Raw genomic sequence first — 8,915 nt, 5'->3', positions numbered from 1 at the left:
ATCATACAGAATGATTAAGTAAATTATTGTGCAAAAAGCTTATAATGAATTTATAAGATTAAGCAAAAAATTTGAAAGCTATTTTAACAAAAAGATATAAATAGATAGGAATATTTCCTGGAAGGGAAGAATTAATGACTTAACAAAATCAATTTTCCCAAATTAATATATAAATGTAATGTCAAAGAAATATTTCTTAATTGGACAAATTGATTCTAAAATCTATGGAAAAATAAATGTATTACATTTACCAAGAAAATTTCAAAAGAAAAGAATGATAGGGTACTTTCACTTTTAGGTATTATAATATATTATTAATATTTCTACAGTTAAAATAATCAATACTGTAATTTTGAAATAGAAATAAGCATCTCAGAGAAACAGAGTAGTGTTCAGAATATAATTTTTCAATAAAGGGTAATAGAATAATTTACTATGCATTCTAAAGAAAATTTAACTCTTTACCTTATATAATAGTTAAAAATAAATCATAGAATAATTAAAGATCTATTTTTTTATTTCAGAATATTATAGGGGTACAAACATTTTGGTTACATATAATGCCTTTGCCTTGCCCAAGCCAGGGCTACAAGCTTGCCCTTCCCTGAATCCATTAGCTGTGGATCACCATCCCCCTCCCACCTGACTGGGTACCCAATGAATATTACCTCCATGTGAGCAACTTAGTGTTGATCATTTAGTACCAATTTGATGGCAAGTACACGTGGTGCATGTTTTTCCACTCTTGTGAAACCTCACTTTGAAGGATGGGCTCAACCTCTATCCAGGATAATATAAGAGGTGCTAGTTCAGCATTGTCTTTTGTAGTTGAGTAGTATTCCGTGGTATACATAAACCATGTTTTATTAATCCACTGACGTATTGATGGGCACTTGGGTTGTTTCCACATCTTTGCAATTGTGAATTGTTCTGCCATAAATATTCAAGTACAGATGTTTTTATTATATAATGTCTTTTTTTATTTTGGGTAAGTGCCTAGTAGTGGGACTACTGGATAAAATGATATTTCTATTTTTAGCTCTTTGGGATATCTCCAAATTACTTTCCACAGGGTTTGTACTAATTTGCAGTCCCACCAGAAGTGTAAGAGTGTTCCCATCTCTCCACATCTACACCATCATTTGTTGTTTGGGGACATTTTAATAAAGGCCATTCTCACTGGAGTTAGGTGATATCATTGTGGTTTTGATTTGCATTTTCCTAATGATTAAAGATGTTGAACACATTTTTATATGTTTGCCAGCCATTATAGTGTCTTCTTTTGAAAAGTTTTGGTTCATGTCCTTTGCCCACTTTTTGACAGAATTATTTGAGTTTTTCTTGTTAATTTTGTTAAGTTCTATATAGATTCTTGTTATCAGCCTTTTATAATATGTGTAGAAAGCAAATTTTTTCTCCTGTTCTGTAGGTTGTCTGTTTGCTGTAATGATAGTTTCCTTGGCTGTGCAAAAGCTTTTTAATTTGATCAGGTCCTATTTATTTATTTTTGTTGCTGCTGTGATTGCTTTGTGGGTCTTCTTCATAAATTCTTTACCTAGGCTGATATCTATAAGAGTTTTCCCAATATTTTCTTCTAAAATTCTTAAGGTTTCATGCCTTAGGCTTAAGTTTGTTATCCATATTGAGTTGATTTTTGTGAGAGTTGAGAATTCAGAATCCAGTTTCAATCTTCTGCATGTGGTTATCCAGTTTACCCAGCACCATTTATTGAATAGGGATCCCTTTCCGCAATGTATAGTTTTGTCTGCTTTGTCAAAGATTAGATGAATATATAAGGATGGTTTTATTTCTGAGTTCTCAGTTTTATTCCAAAGTCTATATCTTGTGCCAATACCATGCTGTTTCGGTTACTATAGCCTTGTAGTAAAGCCTGAAGTCTAGTAGGTTGATGCCTCCCAGTTTGTTCTTTTTGCTTAAGATTGCTTTGGCTGTATGAGGTCTTCTAGTTTTTAAGATCTATTTTTTTAAAAAAATTTAATAGTATTTGATGCAAAGATGTAAGAAAGAAAACCCAGAAGTCATAATAGAATATAATTGACAGATCTGACTAGGTAAAAATTAAAAACTTTTGTGCAGTGAAACAGTCCCTAAACAAAATCAAAGGAAACAACAGATACAGAGAAATGTTTACAACACATTTAGCAAAGTTTTAACATGCTTAATAAGGAAAGAAACAAAAAAATTAATTTTATAAAAGGTAAACATCACAAAAGAAAAATAGACATAGAACAGCCACAACATAAGAGAAAAATTCAAATAATAATGAACACATGAACTCAGCCTCACAAGAAATCAGGGCACTGTGAATTAGAACAACAATGAGATATCAAATTTTGCTTATCAAACTGGCAAGATAAGGCGGACATAGTCCAGTGCTGGCAAGGATGTGAAAAAACATCCTTGGTAGGAAAATATACTTGTAAACATGTTGGGATGAAATTTGGAGGTATATATGAAAATTTAAAATATTTCTACTCTATAACTCAGTAATCTTACTTCTAAGACTTTTTCCAACAACATTTTTGGAGAACAGTTTGGTAGTTATCTATGAAAATTTAAATCCTCATTCCCTTTGACTCAACTATGACATTCCTTAGTATCTATCCTAAGATATATGAAAAGATAATCATGACAGCACTTTTTATAATAGAGTTGGAATTACTAAAGGTCTAACAATAGAAAAATGGTAGAATAAATTACAAACTATGTAGCCATGAAAAAGAATGGAGTAAATCTATAGATAGTAACCTTGATTATATAATATCATTGCATTAGGCCTAAAAAAGACAAGTCACTGAAATTATTGCAATTTGAATTTAAAAAAATACATGCATATGCATGTAGAGACATGACTATATACATGCATAAAAAAGCAGACATGCACCAATATGTTAGTGGTGGTTGTATTCAAGATGAAACTAGATGAACAAAGGTGGATTGTGATTTGGGAGGATTATATTTTACTTCATAGATACAGATGTAGATTTATTTTTAACAGTGCTGGGATTGTGCAAAGGATGGAAGGTAGCCATTTTCCACCCTGCCTATGCATCTTTGTAGAGAGAAGTGAAGGCCCCACCCTAAACCTCCTGAATTAGAAGCTCTGCAAGTAACACCCAGACACAGCACATTTTAAACACGCAGATGATTCTGGTCTGCAGCCGAGATTGAGAAACACTGAGTTAAGGCACTGAAAAGGTAGTAAGTCAGGAAAGCTGATGTATGTAGATCCTTCTTCCACTAGGTTTGACAGATGAACAAAGAAGTGAATTAAATTGTAAAGCCACCAAAGGGTCAAGGAAGATGTGAGAAAGTTGTAGTTGAGATAAAGATGCCATAGGACAGAAAAGATTAAATGTGTGAGGAAGGTAAAGGAAATGGAAAGGAAAGAAAAGTAACTTAATGTTTCTAGTGAGGACTAAACTTTGATCTTTTTCTTTGCTCAAAAAAATTCCTTCCTAAGAGGACCCGGTGAGTCATGACAACAAATGATAAAAACTCAGGAAACAGGTTTTTATGATGTTGTTCACTCCTAGCCTGATTCGGTATAGCATCACATGAAAGATAGAAGACCCTTAAAAATTCCTTTCAGCTGATTCCTGGTCTTTTGGATAAAACCTAACTCTTTCAGCCAATTGGCAACTTAAGAATCCCTAAATCCACCTATGACTTGCAAGCCCCTGCTTTGAGATGTCCTGCCTTTTGGAGCCAAACCAATATATGCCCTCCATGTACTGATTTATTATTCTACCTGTAATTTCTATCTCCCTAAAAATCTATAAAAATCAAACGGTAACTCACCCACAACAAGTCCACTTGCTCAAGGCTTCCTGGACATGGCCTCAAATTTGGCTCAAAATAAACCCCCTGAGATTATTTTAGAGCTTGCCTTCTTTTCAATTAACACTAGACTTTCTGTTACATGGCAGGCGTTTTCCATATGCTTTCACTGTTATTATTCCTTTTACTGGATTTTTGAGGCATATGTTACTGTGTCTCATTTACAGTAAGTAAGTGAAGCATAGAGAAGCCACACATATAGCAAGGACCTCTGCCAACCTCTGGGCTCTTTGCTCTGCATCAGGCTTCGAGAAAGTTCTTGGAGGCAGGGAGCAGATATGGGGTCCAGGACACAGCTGAAGGAGTCAGCTTGGAAAAAAGAAAGAACATATCCACTGAGACAGAGACGCAGAATCTGAACAAGAAGAGGACACAAGTAAAAGGGGCTGGAATGTGTCAATTCGCAGAGAAGGAGTGAGAAAACCGCAGTGGGGCAGAAAGGGAAGATGCTGAGGCACACAGAAGACTTTCTTCATCGTGTCAGGAAAGCTGGGCCAAAGGAACTCACTAACTCTGTGCCGCACATCAGAGCAGAGAGCAGCCTTGCCCTTCTCACCCAGGGAGATGTGGATTAGCCACTCCACAGCCAGTCTGTCACCTGCTGGAAGCCAAGAGTACAGATAAGTTGAGCACCTGAAACTGAGTGGGAACCTCAAGGAGGAAAAGCAAAGCCTCTGTCTTCAAAGAGCTGACAGTCTGACAGTCTGGAGTTAGCTAGAGTAATTTTCTTTTTCACTAGCTGTTAAATAGTCTGATTAGAACAACTACAGTGAAACAGAGTGATCCTTTGCTTCACAAAGTTCTTATAGAAACATTCATTCTTCCATGTTTCTATTAGATCTCATGTGGCCCACTGGTTTTAAAAATAAATCGTAGTTGCATGCCTTCATAGACACCCGTGAGTATAAGTAAATATACCTCAATCATCACAGGAAGTACGTGTAGGCTGTGCATGAAAGATGCATTGCCCATTAGCTAAGAAAACCAGGTGAGGTCTACGGTTAAATCACACAAGGAAATGTTATTGAATAGGAAGCATTAGGTTATTATGCCTATGCAGGTGCCTCTGGGCTTCCAATTCAAAAGGATCACCAACACATCCTGGAATTTTCAATGGCTTCCTGAGGCTTGGCAAGTGCCCACTGCTGACTGTGATTTGCCAGTTATTCCAGAGTGGCAGTCAAATCAAAAGGGAAAGGTCCAGACTTCCAATAACTTTGTTTTTTGAAATACAATAACCTTTGTTTAAAATATTTCCTTGGTGGCCCTCTGGCTTACATAACAATCAGATGCATTATTAATTAATAGCATCAGACACTGGCAACTTACTTATTCAGGGATAACTATTTGATTCAGGCAGCTGCTACTATTAGTTTCAGTACTATTTTAGCAAGAGAAAATGTGGTGGTTTTTTGCAAGAGAAACGGTGGTGATTGTGTGTGGTTTTGTTATTATTAAAAAAAAAATAGAACAACATACTTTAGGGCCAGTGGAGTGCTGCTTAATCCCAGTACTGTTAGAAAAGGTAAATTCTGTATTTGTAGAAAAACACAAAAGTGCGCATTATTTAGTCAGCGCCCATGTTTATGTATTATATGCATGTGACAGAGAATAAACATACTACCCTGGAAGTTTTGGAGTTGGTTATTAAGAAAAGAAAGCAAAACCTTCCTGGGCCCCTATTTTCTTTTGCCCCTTTCTCTCTGACTCCTCCTTCTTCTCTGGGAAGGTGAGATTCAAATCCCTGGAGCCCCCTCGAGTATTGTTCAGCCGCTGTTCACTGTTACTCAGATATAAGGAGAGAAATTTGACACCAAGACACTCTACATCTTGGCTGCAAGAGAAATATCGTCTTTGAGGTCATTCGACTTATTAAGACGTTTTTATTACTGTCTTGTCTGTTCCTTTTCTGGTGCAGTCTCAACGGAGGATGTGTGGCCCCGGTCCTGCAAAGCCCATCTGGGGGGAATCCGTTCTTTCTTCTCCACATCTTCGCTGCGTTCCGGCTCCCCCTACCACCTCCGTTACCCTGTAAACCCGCAGGCTCTGGACGTTCTGCACGCTGAAGAAAATCACTGTTTTGCCTCCAGCGAGGAACATAAATGTTGCAACGCTGACTCCTCCTCTCCTGAAGAAAGAGTGAACAAGTGCACCGAGTTGGGCTCCTTCTCGCAGAGGCGCCGCGCTGGGGACTGGAGCGGAGGCTGAAACCCCCGCCGCCCGCGCTCGGGCTGGGCTCTCCCCTGCCCTGCCTGCCTCTCTCGCTCCTTCGCCCCGGCTTTCTGGATCTCACCGGCTGTGCGTGAAACAGCTGTCCGCACAGCGGCTCTCCCCGTCCCCGAGCAGGAAGTGCTCGGGGACCGATATGGCAGACTTTGCTTCCCGGCAAAAGTGAGTACCCAGGCGGGGGAAGCCTGCTGCGGGCGGCGTGCGGGCGGGCGCCGACCCCGGGCTGCGGGTTCGAGGCCGGCGTGCGGACGGGGAGCGGGGTGGCGGCCGACCAAGACGCCCGCAAGCGGGAAAGCCCCGGCTCTGACCGCGGCCAACATCGGCGTCCCTTGTCAGAACTAAAAATACTCTAAGGTGGCTTACCTCCGCTACCAGCCCCCTCCCCCCACCAGGGTTTTACAAATTGCCCGGGGCATGCATGAGTCTTTTAAAAAGGCATCTTCACATGCACCCTTGAGAATGAGTTTCGGCGTGATTTCGGGGTTCTTAGAGTGTGAATTATTTACATCAAAAGAAAAGACTAGCGGGCAAGGGGAAGGGGACAGGTGAGGCGATGACAGCTCCAGGGACTGGAGCGTCTCCCGCGAGCTGCAGCCCCGCGGGCGCCTTGCGGGGAAAGTTCGTGGTAACGTGCGTTGACCCGAAAGGTGCGGCTCTGGCAAAAGGCAGCGGGGGTAGTGGCAGGTGAGCAGCCTCGGGCTGTGACCTGGAGCTGGATCGAGGCAGGTTGACCTAGGCAGAGGAATTCGAGCCAGAGGGGAAGCTGGAAGGAGAACCCGCTGGAGGAGACAGGAGGAGGGAGCGGCGGAGAGGAAAGTCAGGCAAACTCAGGTAACTGGAGAGCCAGTACCTGTGGAAGGGGGAAGCGAGAGCCGAGAGCCGAAGCGGGAGTTCTGGCTCCTGGAATAGGAAAATATCCTTTTAGTGACCTCTACCTGCATCCAGGCGAAGCAGCCCACGTTGCTCTGATAACAAGCAACCTAGAGTTTTCTATGATTGGAGTTGAAAATGGTTGCAAAACATTATTATTAATCTGGAGGGATTACTTTGTCTTCTTCATTCATCAAGTTGCGGGCAAAGATTTCCCACCTGAGTCTCATGCTGCTTGGCCAATGGAGTGCTGCTAATCTCAGTCCTGGCCCTCCGCTTTGCAATCTTGGGCAAGGCACTTGCCCTCTCTGGGCCTCAGTTTCTCTAAAAAATTTAGGAAAATTCATTATTTTATATATAAATGTTTAATGGGGTAGAAGTGCTGAGTAGTGCAAGAAAGGAGCAGATAAAAATTTTAATTTCATTGGCTCTTAAAAGTTGGGGGTAATAGGTCCTTTTAAGAATCAGCTCTGAGTCCTCTCGCCTGGGAAGAAATGCTCTTATGGAATAAAATTTTACATGCAATCCTCTGAGGGTTCGTGGATATTCCCCGAAGACCATACCTGAACCCCAGGTGACAATCCGTTGTCTTTAAGGACCTGCATCGAGAGCACCCAGCCTAGCCCCCCAAGCCAAGCCCTTGCTTGCAGATGGGCTGACTATGGGAGTAATCCACAGCCTTCTGAGGGGTCCGGAGTCAGCCATGCTGCCGATGGAGACGGCCCTCCTGTCACGGGTGCACTCCCCAGTCTCTCATTGGCTACACCAGTTTCTGCCTCCTGGAGACCCCTCCTCACAATTCTTTTAATGACTTTCCTAAGTTGATGGTCCTTACCCCTAGAGTTTTCAGTTCTACGAACAGCACTTGAAAGCCATCTAAAGAGGGTCACTGTCTGAATCAGAGTGCCCTTCAAGTCACCTAGGTGGATGTCAGACAGTGGGGCCAAGGCTTTGTTTTTAAATGAAACACTATTTACTCCCCAAGGCATGGTGTGACTAGGCAGTGGTGTTCTTTTGGACCTGTGTACTTTGTCTTTGAGGGACTAGGGACTCATACCTGCCGGGCCCTGGGTCTTCCACTGGCAGTGCCAGCAGGAAGGTGTAGCAGAAAACACATGAAGCTTTGGAACCTAGCACACTTCAAATCTTGGCTCCCACACTTAGGCAAGTCACTGAACTTCTCTGAGCTTCACTTTTCCTATCAGCAAAATGGGGAACAAAACTGCTTTTTTTGCACAGATTGTTGGGAGAATGGAAATGTTCTTTGTATCATGCCTGGCCCATGGTCAATGACAAACTACTTTTATTAATATTAATGAAAGGTTCTAAATAAGTGTTCAATAGTCTCATACTTTTTAGAGCAACTTACTCTCTCTCCTATGGGGCTTGCATTAGCAGAAAAATGAGAACCAGCAGTTTTGGTCCAGTTATTCTGACAAAGCAGTGGTAGGTTCAGAATAAAGAGTCATGTTTACTGCTTCAACTGTAAAATGTCAAGTAGCAAGTAAAATATGTCCAGGGCATGGATACTGGACCCTTCTCTCAGTTGTCTTTTAACTCATAATCTTGAATAGGAAACAGCTAGATCTCTGCCTTTGTTACAAACAGTAGGGCATGGAAACAAAAGTCCTATGGCTGGATCCATTTAGATAAGCCAGAAACAGTCTCTGTAGATAGAAATGTCTCCATTGTTATCTTTCACAACTTGGCACAGATTTAGCCAACTCAGCTTATACTCTCTCTCCCTGGGGTCCTGGTCCCCCAGTTGCAAATAGCCAGATGAGGTAACAGTATAGGAAAGAAATACTAGAACCTTAAAAGGAGATTGAAAACCCACACAGCAGCCAAAGATTGATCAGTATATTGCAGCGAGGCGTTCTTGCATGCAAAGATGACAATATAGATATTTACTATTCACTGAGTCTTCAAGATATACTAAGCAGTTTCACTCATTA

General features: G+C 41.2%; 1 protein-coding gene across 1 annotated transcript in view; it reads left to right on the top strand.

Annotated features, from left to right (window-relative positions):
- The first annotated feature begins 5,970 nt into the window (after window positions 1-5,970).
- PRLR (prolactin receptor) overlaps window positions 5,971-8,915 on the top strand; it is a 144,071-nt gene continuing 141,126 nt past the window's right edge. The window contains exon 1 of the mRNA XM_020290061.2: window positions 5,971-6,252. The gene's annotated coding sequence lies outside the window, so the exon portion shown is untranslated. The remainder of the gene's footprint in view (window positions 6,253-8,915) is intronic.

The sequence above is a fragment of the Microcebus murinus genome, chromosome 11, assembly GCF_040939455.1.
Source record: "Microcebus murinus isolate Inina chromosome 11, M.murinus_Inina_mat1.0, whole genome shotgun sequence".
In the NCBI taxonomy this organism is placed as follows: Eukaryota; Metazoa; Chordata; class Mammalia; order Primates; family Cheirogaleidae; genus Microcebus; species Microcebus murinus.
Note: the sequence above shows the minus strand (reverse complement) of the source record. Positions and strands in the feature narration are given on the sequence as shown.